The following is a 16335-nucleotide window of genomic DNA, read 5'->3' as shown; positions in this document are numbered from 1 at the left end:
AAAATTTTAAGGAAAGGCGAAATCAGTATTGCTGGTCCCTCCTTTGCCTGGGCTCTGTTAGGGCGCAGCCCAGCACTGCCAGCACCAGACGTACCGAGGCATGTTTCAGCACTCTCAGCATCCTGTAGGAAAAATATTCAGCATGTCTGTGTTCTTAGTCCCAGGCCTCTTGCATGTGGTAGCTCACAGCCTGTTTTTCTCCCCATGTTTAAGGCTAAAAGCTTTAAGGTTTGAAATTGGAGATAACAATAAAGGCTGGACTTAGAGCTGAGAACTTGACAAATTAAGAATGGGAGAGGGCAGAGCATCAGAGATCCAGTGATGAGAGAGCTTTGGTTCTAGAATATGCCAGCCTTGAAAAGGCCAAGGACTACTGTCTCTTTGCTCATTCGGCTTCCATTACCCAAGAAGGATTTCTGACCATGACATGTTTCTATAATGATCTGGGGAGGCCCTGAATACATTTCTGGTACATAAGCCTGTGACTGTAACAAAGTACTCCAGAATTATTTTCCTTTCTGTTGGAGTAGAGGAGAAAATTTGGAAAACTCAGCGGTGGCCACAGCATTGGAAAAGGTCAGTTTTCATTCCAATCCTAAAAAAAGGTAATGTCAAAGAATGTTCAAACTACTATAAAACTGAGCTCATTTCACATGCTAGCAAAGTAATGCTCAAAATCCTTCAAGCTAGGCTTCAACAGTATGTGAATGCAGGACTTCCACATGTTCAAGATGGATTTAGAAAAGGCAGAGGAACCAGAGACTAAATTGCCAACATCCGATGAAACATAGAAAAAGCAAGGGAATTCCAGAAAAACATCTACTTATACATCATTGACTACATTAAAGCCTTTGACTGTATGGATCACAACAAGCTGTGGAAAATTCTTAAAGAAATGGGAATACCAGACCACCTTACCTGCCTCCTGAAGCCTGTATGCAGGTCAAGAAGCAATAGTTATAACTGGACATGAAACAATACACTGGTTCCAAATTGGGAAAGGAAGATGTCAAGGCTGTATATTGTCACCCTGCCTATTTAACTTATATGCAGAGTACATCATGTGAAATGCCAGGCTGGATGAAGCACAAGCTGAAATCAAGATTGCTGGGAGAAATATCAACAACCTCAGATACGCAGATGATACCACTCTAATGGCAGAAAGCAAAGAGGAACTAAAGGAATAACTTGATGAAGATGAAAGAGGAGAGTGAAAAGGCTGGCTTAAAACTCAACATTTCAAAAACTAAGAACATGGCATCTAGTCCCCCATCACTTCATGGCAAATAGGTGGGGAAAAAGTGGAAACAGTGACAGATTTTATTTTCTCAGGTTCCAAAGTCACTGCAGACAGTGACTGCAGCCATGAAATTAAAAGATGCTTGCTCCTTGGAAGAAAAGCTATAACAAACCTAGACAGTGTATTAAAAAGCAGAGATGTCACTTTGCTGACAAAGGTGTGTATTGTCAATGCTATAATTTTTCCAGTAGTCATGTATGGATGTGAGAGTTGGACCATAAGAAGCCTGAGGGCCAAAGAATTGATGTTTTCAAATTGTGGTGCTGGAGAAGACTCTTGAGAGTCCCTTGGACTGAAAAGAGATCAAACCAGTCAAACCTAAAGGAAATCAATTCTGAATATTCATTGGAAGGACTGCTGTTAATACTTTGGCCACCTGATGCAAAGAGCCTACTCTTTGGAAAATACCCTGATGCTGGAAAAGATTGAAGGCAGGAGGAAAAGGGGATGACAGAGAATGAGATGGTTGGATGACATCACTGACTCAATGCATGAGTCTGAGCAAGCTCTGGGAGATAGTGGAGGACAGGGAAGCCTGGCGTATTGCAGCCCATGAGGTCACAAAAAGTTGGACATGACTTGGCAACTGAACAACAAATGGAGAAAAATGCCTAATAATTAACAGTTTTCTAAGTATTCAGTATATGTAGAGTTGATTTTAATAGTGTTTTTAAAAAATTTTTAACATTAATTTTTAGTTGGAGGATAATTATTTTGCAATATTGTGTTGCTTTCTGCTATATATCAACATGAATCTACTTTGGCCACCTCATGCGAAGAGTTGACTCATTGGAAAAGACTCTGATGCTGGGAGGGATTGGGGGCAGGAGGAGAAAGGGACGACAGAGGATGAGATAGCTGGATGGCATCACCGATTCAATGGACATGAGTTTGAGTGAACTCTGGGAGTTGGTGATGGACAGGGAGGCCTGGCATGCTGCAATTCATGGGGTCGCAAAGAGTTGGACACGACTGAGCGACTGAACTGAACTGATCCATATGTTCCCTTCTTTTTGAACTTCCCTCCCACCTTCCACCCTTCTAGGTTATTACAGAGCACCAGATTTGAGCTCCCTGAGTTATACAGTAAATTTCCACTGGCTATCTAATTTTAATTGTGCTTTTGAAAAATGGAATTGGCCCATCCTCTGTCTACAATGTTTTTTGTATTTTATATTGCACCTATTCCTAAATATTTACATCTGCATCTACTAAAGCCAAATTATAACGAAGTTAGTGCTTGATGTGACTTGGTTAGGATTACTCTTTCCCTGAAACAAGAAACATTGCCCACTTTGGTTTACTCCAGGGCAAAGAATTATATCACCAGTAGGCAACCTGGTAAACAGATTAACCAAGCCATGGAGTAGAATGAGTAGGTGACAGTGTTTCTATGCCTCAGTTACCAAGTTATGCACAAAACATATCAGCAGTGAGTGTGGCCATGTATGCACCATTTCATGTGACCTAGGAATGTCAGGAAAAGACCACAGGAAGCTACAGAAAGTCTCTGATTTTTTTTTAACAGGTATGCTGAAATGAACGGAAATGCAATGGCTCCCCACAGCAGAAGCAGATAGGCAGCATATGGCTTTTCTCTTGCCCCTGGCTTCCCTGAGGGGCACGCAGCTGCCAGACTCCCTTCATCTGGGAAGGTCCTGCTAGCACTGAAAATATAGCCAAGTCCTTACTATGCCACAGTCTCTGAATACATGAGCTCTATGACACCAGGAAGACACAGGCTAATAACCCATGTGCTTCCATTAAGGGAGTATTTACACACTTTATAGACTTCAGATTCTTCTGCAAACTTTTCCCAAGAAGCTCACATTTGCTTCTGTAAAAGAAAGCGGAATTGGGTTTCCTTCACAGTATATCTGCCTCTAGAATTCTGGCTTTTCTAGAACACTCCTTGATTTAGTACACTGTATCTAGGCAGTTTCTATATACAATTTGGTCTGAAGATAACAGCAGATTAACATCTCTGAAATGTATTTATTCTGACCACATGCAAAGTTAAGTGCCTATTGAGTTCTCAGAGCAAATGAACGAGTTTAAACCCAAGCCCACCTGATTTGTAAAGACTGTGTCTTGTTACCATGCATCAGGGTCAACTGAAATGTTTTAAAAATGCAGGACAGCTCCCTAGATTTACTCCTGAATCATCATCTATGAGGGTGGGGCTAAAGAACTATTACTTCTCTGAGCTGCCACTTGACTCATGCACCCTACAGTTTGAGCACCCTGATCTGCATCCTGGTCGTATTGACTCCTTAAGGATTTGAAGATCTTTTATCTTAGGAGGAGGAGTCTGTAGGTTTACATGTTACCAGCACCACTGTGACAACTGTCTTTGCCTCTCTCAAAAAAAAAAAAAGAACCCACATGGTTTCTTGGTGTCAGTAGACTCTAGTCCCTGCCCCACCCTGAGCTCAGCCTGCCGACATCAGAATGAACTGGCAGTCAGAGTCAAGGGAGTCAATTCCTAAGTGTTCATCTTGAAAAAAAGTAGGCCAGCTCTTTTGCCTTGCCGTCTCTATTCAGTTTTGTTAAAATGAAGCCTATTATCTGTGGAAGCAAGCATGTTTTGCCATCTGTCTCCTGCAGATATCAAAGTTCCAAAATGTCTTTCATTCCACAACAAGTTTTTATTTCACCCCTCCTTATGAGGTTTATTCATCCTCACCTCCCCTTCCATGACAGTTTTCTATGATCAGATTCAATATATGCCTTGTCTCACTAATCTATACTTTATGCTTCATTTTTTCTTAATTTATGCCTAAGGAATTTTATATTTTAATATTTTGTGGCACCATATGGATTTCGTTTTAAAAAATGTACTCCTTTGATAATGTACAAATAACATATACTTGTATCTTTGCTGCTTCTTAAATTTATTATGAAGATGCATAAAATGTTACATGTGACATTAGGCAGACATAGTAGAATGGATAGCTAATTAAAATAGCTATTTTATTTACTTCCATTAATATTATTGTGGCTATATAGGTTAACACATTTGAAAAACATGAGAAATGCTTGCTATTTGAATAATGCAGATTATTTTGCATTTGATAACACAAAACCAATGTTTTAATATTGTTGATGAAAAAGAAATCATTGAGGAATCGGGGCAAAGAATGAAAATATTTAGGCTAGTAGTGATTTGAATGTAGAAGGCCAGATATTATCTCTTTAAAAAAAACAATACATGTGAACCTCAAACTGCTCTTTAAAAAAAGTTTAAAAAGATATAAACTATTTAGAAATATTTCATTTAACATAGTTAAGGTGGGCTCAGGAGGTGATATTAATTGCTTCTACTGCTTTCATGCTTTTTTGTTCCCATACTTTCTCAGGACTATCATGTAAGAACACGTGGCATTAGGCTGCATAATTCATTAGGTTCAACAGCACTGTCATTGACTAGGGTTTCTTTCTTGGGGGGTGATCCTAAAGTACATCAGGACCCAGCTCAGCTAGCAGCAGTTTGAAATAGAGAATCAGCATGTAGTTTCTTAGGGAATGTCCTTGAAGGCGCTTGAGGAGCTGTCTTGCGTGAGGCCTGAGCAGAATTACTGAGGGCCAGAGGAGAAGCAGTGTCCAGGCAGTAATCCTGAGTGGCTGGGTCTAGTTTGGTATCTCGGGAAAGGATCATTGTCAAGGCAGCGCAGGTCAGTACTGCGCCCGGGGGCCCAGAGCTCTCTCACAGCACATCCATCCAGATTTCAAAGCAGCCCCTGTGGTACCAGGTAAGCAGCTCACCTTCATTTCCACTAGTCTGAAGTACCGAAAACATCATGGAGAAATTAAGACTCTTCTTAGCTACTGCTTGATAAATTTACATTATTTATCTTTTTATGAGAGGGCTTACATAGGTACATTTTCCAGAGGGTACTAAAGATGGAAATAAATCTATGGCTGGCTGGGTTAAGTATACTGAAAATGTGGCCAGAATAAAGAAAACCAAATCAACCTACAATGTAGACCAACCATGAAAGACTTAGCAATAACACTTTTTATTGATCTCCCATACCAGGAAGCAGACACTTACTAAGATAGATGAAATAGAATGTTTCCATTTGGCAAAATGCTTGGAGGTGGAGACAAATTTAATCAATCAAATATGAACATCAGTAAAATAAGGAGAAATAAGACACTGTAAGCAGATCACTATTTCATATGAACTTTCATTTGTCTCTTGAGCAGCAGAATTAAAATGACTGTCACTGTTTTAATCAGTTGAGTACCAAAATTCTTTTCAGAGTTTTATCACTTATTACTGAATGTACCTGTGTTATGAGTCCAAGGTCCAGGGTCTGAATCAGAAAATCATTTATTTGATTTTTGTCAGCCTCAGATTGCTTGCTGCTAAGTCACTTCAGTCGTGTCCGGCTCTGTGTGACCCCATAGACGGCAGCCCAACAGGCTCCGCTGTCTCTGGGATTCTCCAGGCAAGAACACTGGAGTGGGTTGCCATTTCCTTCTCCAATGCGTGAAACTGAAAAGTGAAAGTGAAGTCGCTCAGTCATGTCCGACTCTTCGCGACCCCATGGACTGCAGCCTACCAGGCTCCTCTGCCCATGGGATTTTCCGGGCAAGAGTACTGGAGTGGGGTGCCCTTGAGGAATATAATTTTTCCTTACAGAAAACTGCAGTAGGCATGGTAGGATATATTCCTATGCTTCAAGTGCATTTTAAGATAAGAGGTCAAACTCAAGTTGTCCTTGGACAAGTGAGAAGCAGAAATAACAGAACTTCAAGCCCAAGATTGTTTTTGTGTAACCTATGGATCTATTATTTTGAGAAAACCTTGTTCTTAAAAAAAAAAAGAATGATTAGATCTAGAGAGTAACATATAGATTTCTCTGATGATACTTCAAAAATGGATTAAGAGCCGATCTCATTAATATCTTTTCATGTTGCTAGAATTGTTACTATAGGAACAACAATACTAGTAAGCATTACTTACACACACAAAACACGCAGACTCAAAAGTAATTTATTAAAATACCTTTAGAATTTTATAGTGTTGCCCTTTGCAGCACTTGTGTGGATAGTATAATCTATTAAGCCCCTTTTTTAGGTAAGCATGAGTAAATTTGCCCAGTATCAGGTTTTATTAGTTTAAATTCTCACTCACTCTGTTATATTGAAGTTTTATCTTTCTTCAGCCTATAAGGGGATTAAAACTTTAATATTCTGAACTCAACTGTCATTTTTATTGGGAACACTGAATCACAGCAGCAGTGGGTGCTCAGCCCTGATGGAGTGGTGCCATAATCAAATAAGAAAATCAAATAAAACTTTGCACTGCTACAGATTTCAGTCATGCTTTACCCATAACCTAGTAATCTTATCTTGAGTAGTATTTTGAAAACAAAATCAGAACAAGTAGTCATTCTCAAATTCCTTAAAATAGGCTTCAATTTTTCATGAAAAATTACAAATTCTGATCAAATGGAAGAGAGTTGGGCTCAAGCAACTTGGAAAATACTACTCTACTTTTTCCCTTAAAAATATAGTTAATAAAACTCCACTACATAGATACTGATTCAGTTCAGTTCAGTTCAGTCACGCAGTCGTGTCCAACTCTTTGCGACCCCATGAATCGCAGCACGCCAGGCCTCCCTGTCCATCACCAACTCCCGGAGTTCACCCAAACTCATGTGCATTGAGTCGGTGATGCCATCCAGCCATCTCATCCTCTGGTGTCCCTTCTCTTCCTGCCTTCAATCCCTCCCAGCATCAGGGTCTTTTCCAATGAGTCAACTCTTTGCATGAGGTAGCCAAAGTATTGGAGTTTCAGCTTCAGCATCAGTCCTTCCAATGAACACCCAGGACTGATCTTTAGGATGGATTGGTTGGATCTCCTTGCAGTCCAAGGGACCCTCAAGAGTCTTCTCCAACACCATACTTCAAAAGCATCAATTCTTCAGCACTCAGCTTTCTTCACAGTCCAACTCTCACATCCATACATGACCACTGGAAAAACCATAGCCTTGACTAGACAGGTCTTTGTTGGCAAAGTAATGTCTCTGCTTTTGAATATGCTGTCTAGGTTGGTCATAACTTTCCTTCCAAGGAGTAAGCATCTTTTAATTTCATGGCTGCAGTCACCATCTGCAGTGATTTTGGAGCCCAGAAAAATAAAGTCGACACTGTTTCCACTGTTTCTCCATCTATTTCCCATGAAGTGATGGGACCAGATGCTAAGATCTTTGTTTTCTGAATGTTGAGCTTTAAGCCAACTTTTTCACTCTCCTCTTTCACTTTCATCAAGAGGTTTTTGAGTTCCTCTTCACTTTCTGCCATAAGGGTGGTGTCATCTGCATATCTGAGGTTACTGATATTTCTCCCAGCAGTCTTGATTCCAGCCCAGTATTTCTCATGATGTACTCTGCATATAAGTTAAATAAGCAGGGTGGCAATATACAGCCTTGATGTACTCCTTTTCCTATCTGGAACCAGTTTGTTGTTCCATGTCCAGTTCTAACTGTTCCTTCCTGACCTGCATACAGGTTTCTCAAGAGGCAGATCAGGTGGTCTGGTATTCCCATCTCTTTCAGAATTTTCCACAGTTTATTGTGATTCACACAGTCAAAGGCTTTGGCATAGTCAATAAAACAGAAATGGATGCTTTTCTGGAACTCTCTTGCTTTTTCAATGATCTGGCCGATGTTGGCAATTTGATCTTTGGTTCCTCTGCCTTTTCTAAAACCAGCTTAAACATCTGGAAGTTCACGGTTCACGTATTGCTGAAGCTTGGCTTGGAGAATTTTGAGCATTACTTTACTAGCATATGAGATGAGTGCAATTGTGTGGTAGTTTGAGCATTCTTTGGCATTGCCTTTCTTTGGGATTGGAATGAAAACTGACCTGTACCAGTTCTGTGGCCACTGCTGAGTTTTCCAAATTTGCTGGCATATTGAGTGCAGCACTTTCACAGCATCATCTTTCAGGATGGAAACAGCTCAACTGGAATTCCATCACCTCCACTAGCTTTGTTTGTAGTGATGCTTTCTAAGGCCAACTTGACTTCACATTCCAGGATGTCTGGCTCTAGGTGAATGATCACACCATCATGATTATCTTGGTTGTGAAGATCTTTTTTGTACAGTTCTTCTGTGTATTCTTGCTACCTCTTCTTAATATCTTCTGCTTCTGTTAGGTCCATACCATTTCTGTCCTGTATCAAGCCCATCTTTGCATGAAATATTCCCGTGGTATCTCTAATTTTCTTGAAGAGATCTCTAGTCTTTCCCATTCTGTTGTTTTCCTCTATTTGTTTGCATTGATCGCCAAGGAAGGGTTTCTTATCTCCCGTTGCTATTCTTTTGAATTCTGCATTCAGATTATATCTTTCCTTTTCTCCTTTGCTTTTCACTTCTCTTCTTTTCAGAAGAGAATACTGATTACATGCCTATAGTTTACTGTTCAAAGAGTATGTTAGCTCATGTTAAAGATTTCTCTAAAATCAAAAGCTTGAAGTCTGAATTCAAGATGTAACTGTTAACATATTGCCAGAAGACAAATTTGGAGACGAATTTACATGTCATGATTGGGAAATTGTACACTGCTGTGGGATTTCCTGAATACTGTAAGTTGGGAATTTGGGAGTGGTGTCATGGAAGACAAAACACACCACACTTGAGCATGATATACACTCATCATCATTTCTTTGACCTATCCTTTCCTGAAAAATTAGCTCCTTTTGCTTACTATAGATCAAATTCCTTCTCAATTTTTATCAATAAATTATGCTATCTATTATTGCAACTAGGCAATAGACAGGGCACCCAAGTTATTTCCCTTGAATTCTGAAAGAATACAGGAAAGCAAAGTCAATAACACCTGTTAACAAGGATAATTCATCCCACAGCTGACATAAAATACTACCTCAGTGATACAGAGAACAGAGATATGGGGCCCAGACACCAGTCTCTTCCCTGACATTCCTTAATGAGACCCTCCCTGTTAGGCAAGAGAGCCTGCCTTAACAATATTATCAGGCCACATTGAGATGAGGGAAGCAGGCTTCTGACTTGTCTCTGTGACCACACTTCCCCAGACCCCAGACATCCACAGTTCACGTGATATAATTCCACTTACAAATGACTGAGCACTAGGGGTGATCTTTCCACCAGACCCCTACACCTGCAGAGCCATGACAACTGTTCACACAAGCCTGGGAACGCTAGAATACTCTTCACCCTCTTCACAGGCCGGCTCATTTTGCTTTGAGAATCTTGTCTCCCAAGAAATCATCCATGGGATAAGCTTCCAATAGGATTTCATTTTAAACAAGGAGGAATTCTGTTTTACCTTGCCAGGATAGAAGCACCTTTGTGTCTCCCTGTACCACCAAAATGAGAAACACTTCTCTATCCCATTTAGCTGTAGCCTGAAGGCACTAAATTTTCCAGTCCTGTCAGAGTCCTCCATTGTATTCAGGGCTTGGTACTCTTAGTAATCAAGAGTATCAGAACCTGACTTTGCCCTGGACAATCTGCTCTCCCTATAGTCATCATAGAACGAGCAAGAGCCTTGATAGCAGCACATCTCTAAACCCCAACTTCCATATATAGGAAAATAAGAGCATTACCTTACTCCATGGTATTGGACTATTGGTACTAAGTTGCTTCAGTCATGTCTGACTCTTTGCGACCCTATGGACTGTAGCCCACCAGACTCCTCTGCCCATGAGATTATCCAGGCAAGAATACTGGAGTGGGATGCCATTCCCTTCTCCAGGAGATCTTCCTGACCCAGGGATCAAACTTAAGTCTCTTAAGTCTCTTGCCTCAGTAGGCAGCTTCTTTAACACTAGCACCACCTGGGAAGTCCCAGGTGGACATTAATGAGGCCTAAACTAAATAATGCATATAAAGGTACATAGTACAGTATCTGGAATATAAAAGCTCTTGAAAATAAGAGAGCCTCTACATTATCTGCAGAACTGGTTCAAAAGGAAATTGGACTAATCTCTCTAATTGTAACCAGTTTCACTTGGGCTTATTTTACAATTCATTTCTCTTGTGACTATCATTCATGAGCCTTAGATCTGAAATCTAAAAAATTAATTCAAGTTCCAGGTGTGTGTTTCCCAAAACTTGTTAAACAAAAATGCCCATGGAAAAGCAAATATATTGTAAAAAATAAATTCCTGCTACAAGAGGCAATGAGAACATTGCTGGTCATTACTTAAATGATGCAATGTAGAAAACCCATAAAGTCAGAGAAACCAAAAATCAAAAACCTAACAAGTCACCAGGCCTGCTTGCCCACTGTCTACCCTGTACCACTGGTTTTGTCCTGTTCATTTCTAAGGTCCCAGTGATGAAGCTCCTTCCGTTACCCTTGAAAAACTCTCATAATCAATAACTTTTACTACCAAAGACCTTTCCTGATAGACCAAATTTTATATTTTCATTCATTCCATTCTATTATTTTTAATTACGACCCAGAGTACTTCCAAGCTTTCCAAGCTTTATAATTCTGCCCCTCGGTCTTCCATATACTGATGGCCAACCTAGTCATTGTTTAAATCTTCATGCTTTCCTAAAGATGTTCTCACTTGTTGTTCTTCTTTAATCAAAGCACCAGTGCTTATTTATCTTTTGTGATATAATATTCACATTCCCTATTTCTTCTTAGTGTAAGGTTTTGCAATGTCTACTTTCAATTAGATTGCCTCAAAAGACAATTGACTTTTATTTCATTGTATGGTCAAGTCCTTATTTTACTTAATTTCTTTTTTTTAATTTAAATTTATTTATTTTCATTAGAGGCTAATTACTTTACAATATTGTATTGGTTTTGCCATACATCAACATGAATCCACCATGGGTGTACACGTGTTCCCAATCCTGAACCCCCCTCCCACATCCCTCCCCATACCATCTCTCTGGGTCATCCCAGTGCTATACTTCTCAATCTCACCTGTGTTTTTTCATGTCCTCATAGCTGTGTGCAAAAGAAGGACTCCTGAACACAAATATACACACATATTGCGCACTATGTCAAAGCTCCTTTGTAATTGAAACCATGTCAGAGAAGCCTATTTTGTGCCTAAAATCACATAGCAAGTGTTTTCCATGGTTGTTGCTCAACAAATGTTATATTGCATCTATTCTCACATAGCAAGTTGAAATTAAAGCATTAACTTCCTAAAGCCTCGAAGGTAAACTAATAAATTTAGTAAAATTTAGTTTTAGAGAAACTTTGTAAATCAAAACTTATCCGTGCAACAATTAACAGTGGAGATTTAATTAAACTCAGATTCTACATTGCTGTATAAAAGCACACAAAACAATAAAGAATAAAACTAAGTTCCCAAAGAATCACCAGAAGTTCTATTAACAGCATTGAAAGAAATATTTGTATAAGCCATGCCACAGGGGATATGATTTTATTGGTGTTTATTTCTTCATTTCAATTACCCTTTCTTTTTCTTACTTTGTTGCTCCCCATCTTGGCAGCGCTTGTGAGCACCATGCTTGCAAGTGCCCTAGCCTCGCACTTCAGTGTCAGTTCCTTTAGCAAACTTCCCATGTCAACTTCCAGACGAGCACTTTAGATTTTTATTTTTTTTATTTTGTAATAAATTTATTTTTTATTATTATTATTATTTTTTACTTTACAATATACTTTAGATTTTTTAAACAAGCCTCCTTAATGAGCACACCTGTAAGTTACTTTGCATGGATTTCATCCCTTAATGCTCTGATGAAACCGTTCCTTCGTGTAATCCATCACAAAGGTAATCGTGTAATTATTTGTGTAATGTCTGAGTCTTCAACTAAACTGTAGGTTCTATGAAGGGAGTATTAATAGTTATACATCTTGTTTACCACCCAATCTCCATCTCAACTCACTTACTATGTGTCTAGCATAGTATCTGGCATTTAATAGTTATACAGTAAATACTTATCGAACAAGTGAAGAAAGGAATGAAAAGATGGATACAATTTTATTCTGATAAAATGTCCATTAGTGTAAGCAATTGATACAGTAATCTCTATACATCTTCACTTTTAGTATTTCCTGCATGGTTATGAATGGCCTAGAAATATAAATATGAGCTTACTTTTTAATTCATCTATATCTAGAGAATATCTAGTGATTTTCTACTACTACTCTTAAAAAAGATATTGGTGGACAAAATGTATTGGCTTTCCAGCTGAGTCATTTCTCACCATTGGAACTCCACTCTCTTAATGGAGAAGTACCCAGCAGAGAAATAGAAACTGAAGGAGTGAGTTAAACTATACCTCAAGAAGAAAAAATGACTTGGCATTGAGAAAATAATAGCCAGACTCTTTCTAAAATAATAAACAACAGGTCAATTAACTCAAGTATGCATCATTTTGGCTAAGCATCATTGCAACTGTTGATGTCTGGAGACTGAAAAAATGACTAATGTAATTCCTCATACTTAAGTTTCATAGGAGATATCTTTATTAAATAGGAAAACTTTAGTCATAGTCACTATTCAATAAACATATGTAGTGTTTACCATACAACTTACTACATATCTTTTTTTTAAATGATAATATCTGTACTATATTTAACAAGTTCAATACTACAAGCAACTAAGCTATTCTTTCTGTATATTTTCCAGTGCCCAAATTGCTTGTGGCTTCTGCATTGTGGATTTTTGGAGCTTCTTTTCTCAGTATTTGTTTCATCAGTGTATTAATTGACTTTACAGAACAATCTCCACTCTTAAAAAAATCAAGACCTTATCTCCCCATTACCTTAAATGTTTTAGATGGTAACAAATTCACTTAGTATTCTGTAATTTGTACTATACATGCCTAATAATACATTACCCAATTTTCTGAATCTATATGGCTTTTGCTCATCTTCATTAAAAGTCTGTTTTTCTAACTTTATTTAGAATGTTAACTTTTTTAAAAAATATGATTTCATATACCTTATTTTGTTGTACACAAATTTTAAAGATTGTAATTACACAGAACTCATCAAAAATATGTAATGCTTATTTTAATGGGTTCATTTAAATCATTTTGTTTATGGCAAGTACTATTTAGCCACACTGAACATAAGTGCTTTAAGAATTAGTAATAAGTAACAGGTGTGTGTTTGCTCACAGTGTGCAAGAGGGCATCATCATTTTTTATGCTTTTCATGTATTAAACTTTTGGTAAAAATCCAATGCGATTGACATCATTATCAACAGATCTCCTTTGCAGGTGAGTAGAGAGAGACAGAAAATGTTTAAATAACTTTCCAAACATCACAAAGCTAGTGATTCAGACTCCAGAGGTCAAGATTTATATAATTATGCTATCTACACTGCTTCTTTTTATGCATATAGCATTTTAGGTCCTATGGGGAAAGGGAAAAGAAAATCATTACAGAAACAAACCACCACCACAACAAATAAAAACCACTTCAGACCTTAAAGGACTTTTAATCATGAGAAAATTTATAGCCCAATATGTTAATCACCCTCCTAGCCCTCCACAAATTCCCACAGAGAGACTGAGCACACTCAGCAAAGACACTTTATACACAGATCCATATATACACTTAAAAGTACAAAGCAAGTTACAGGAGGATGTAAGTTAACCTGTGTATAAGAAACAGTTTGTTAGAATGATCAGAACTAAAACAGAGAGATTATAAACTACATGCCAGACCTTTTCCATATACCATCTCCTGCAATCTTCATCACTTTATAGAAGATAAAACTGAGGCTTAAATAAGTTTAATAATTTGCTCAGGACCACACAGATGATTATGAAAGAGCTGGAATTTAAATCGGGTTCTGAATCCAAGCCCATGACAGATTGTACCACAGAACCTAGTAGGAGATGTCCCTAATGACAATCAGTGACTCCACTTCAGCAATTCAGGAAATTAATAAACTTCAAAATATGGCCTTATGGAGTCATAAGGTAGAAGAATGGTCAGAACCTATTGAAATTCACCATAAAATATTTTCTGAATGTTATTAGACCTGACCCAGGGCGGAGAGGTTACAAAATTTAATTCTGACATATGTCCACAAGGTAAAGGAGCATAGTAACTAAAACTAAATAGCATAGTATCTACATTTTTAAAAATACATAAATCTCCAGAATGTAAAATTAGCTTATAAGAGGAATCTTTACAATCATTACCAAAAATTACTGTTGCCTACTATCTGTTCTCCTCTTGCATATCTAAGCTGATTCTATACTTATTCTTAACAATTATGTCTTTATTTTCCAAGTACATGAAAAGAAAACAGTGGTCTTTAGCAAATATACTTTAACTGTTCCCCTAACTGCAGATTTCCATGAAAATTAAAAGACAAGGGAAGGAGCTGCAATGTGTATACTTTAAGGTCCATACCTGTTTTACTCTAAATTCAAACTGATTTTTCTTCTATCTTTGTAAGTGCTGAAAGTGGGGAAAAGGGTTTATTATTATAATGTTGATTGTGATGATTATAATGTAGGTTTGGACAATTTTAAGTAGCCTTTGTAAAGTTAAACTACATTAAAAGACCTTAAATATCATGTATGAAATGAGTTGCCAGTCCAGGTTCGATGTACGATACTGGATGCTTGGGGCTGGTGCACTGGGACGACCCAGAGGGATGGAATGGGGAGGGAGGAGGGAGGAGGGTTCAGGATGGGGAACACATGTATACCTGTGGCGGATTCATTTTGATATTTGGCAAATCTAATACAGTTATGTAAAGTTTAAAAATAAAATAAAATTAAAAAAAAAAAAGAAAAAAATAAAAAAGAAAAAAAAAAAAAAAAAAAAAAAAAGACCTTAAATTCAACCCTTTGTCAACTACGGTTCTTAGACTTTGTGGCTCAATGCCATGTACTCGTAGCTACAATATCACAAAAAGTCATAAATATCAACTGATAGAAAGGAACTTACATCTAATGAGTTCATGAAAATCTGTGAGATTCTCATGAAATATCAACCCTAGGGATTTTAAAGTTTTAGTATTTTTAAGTCAGGATGACTCAAATTTATAATCTTTCAGGGATGTAGAAAGGAATCATTATGGTGCAGTTGCAGTGAATTCCACTAACATATAATTGGTTTGAAATAGGAACTTTTGATGCCACATCTGGAGAATAGAATAATATAAGCCACTACAGGTAGTAATTACTGAAGGTAATTGTAATGCAGCTTGAATGGTAAACATTAATGGGGGAAAAAAAAAGACTTCTAAGCAAATAAAAATCTCAAGCATCAAAAAGACAGAGAGTTTGTGATAAATGGTTCATTTAGGCATGCAGTGCTGTGTGGGCAAAATTGGATTGCAATCATAGCCATTTCAAAAATGAAAACATTAGGAGAAAAGAAAATTGAACAGAAATGGCATGGAAATTACAGCCTTTGATCCATTCTGAAGAACCTTTTTTTTTGAAGCATCATCATAAGTGGGCAGCAAATTCCTTCCAATCTCCTGTTAAAACCTTTATGAAAGCCTGGAGACCCTGAGAGAGGAATAATCAATTCACGGTAGACAATGGAAATAGTTTTTAATGATAATCTTCTTTTCCATGAAACTGTGCAAAATTAATTCTACTGTTAAATTGCTATTTGATTATGCAATGGACACTTTTAATTTTAGGAGAAAAGGCTTCCCAAATTATCCTTGACCTGTCCAATGAAAGATCAGTTAATAAGCACATGTTTCATGGTAACTAATGAAGAGATTACACAATTTCATATAAATAAAGAGTATTTTAATGTTCCTGAGGTGTTATGTTGTTGAGAATATCATGATTCCAAGAATCACTCTGTAATCAAGATTGCACACCTTAGAATGTACATGGGCATTGTTCTTTGGAAACAGATCTTTGGCTCTTACAAATGATGCACAGTGGCTTCCAAAGATGTGGGGTGCTAGGTCTGTATTTGCAACAAGTTAAGTTAATTCCTACAGCTTTGAAACAGTAATGATCATAGATCTGTTTAATCACCACTAAAATATCTTTAATTTGGTTCTAAGACATTAGTATTGAAATTACCCATTGCTTTCTATATTAAAT

The sequence above is a fragment of the Bubalus kerabau genome, chromosome 1, assembly GCF_029407905.1.
Source record: "Bubalus kerabau isolate K-KA32 ecotype Philippines breed swamp buffalo chromosome 1, PCC_UOA_SB_1v2, whole genome shotgun sequence".
Classification (NCBI taxonomy): domain Eukaryota; kingdom Metazoa; phylum Chordata; class Mammalia; order Artiodactyla; family Bovidae; genus Bubalus; species Bubalus kerabau.
This window is presented reverse-complemented; position numbering follows the sequence as displayed.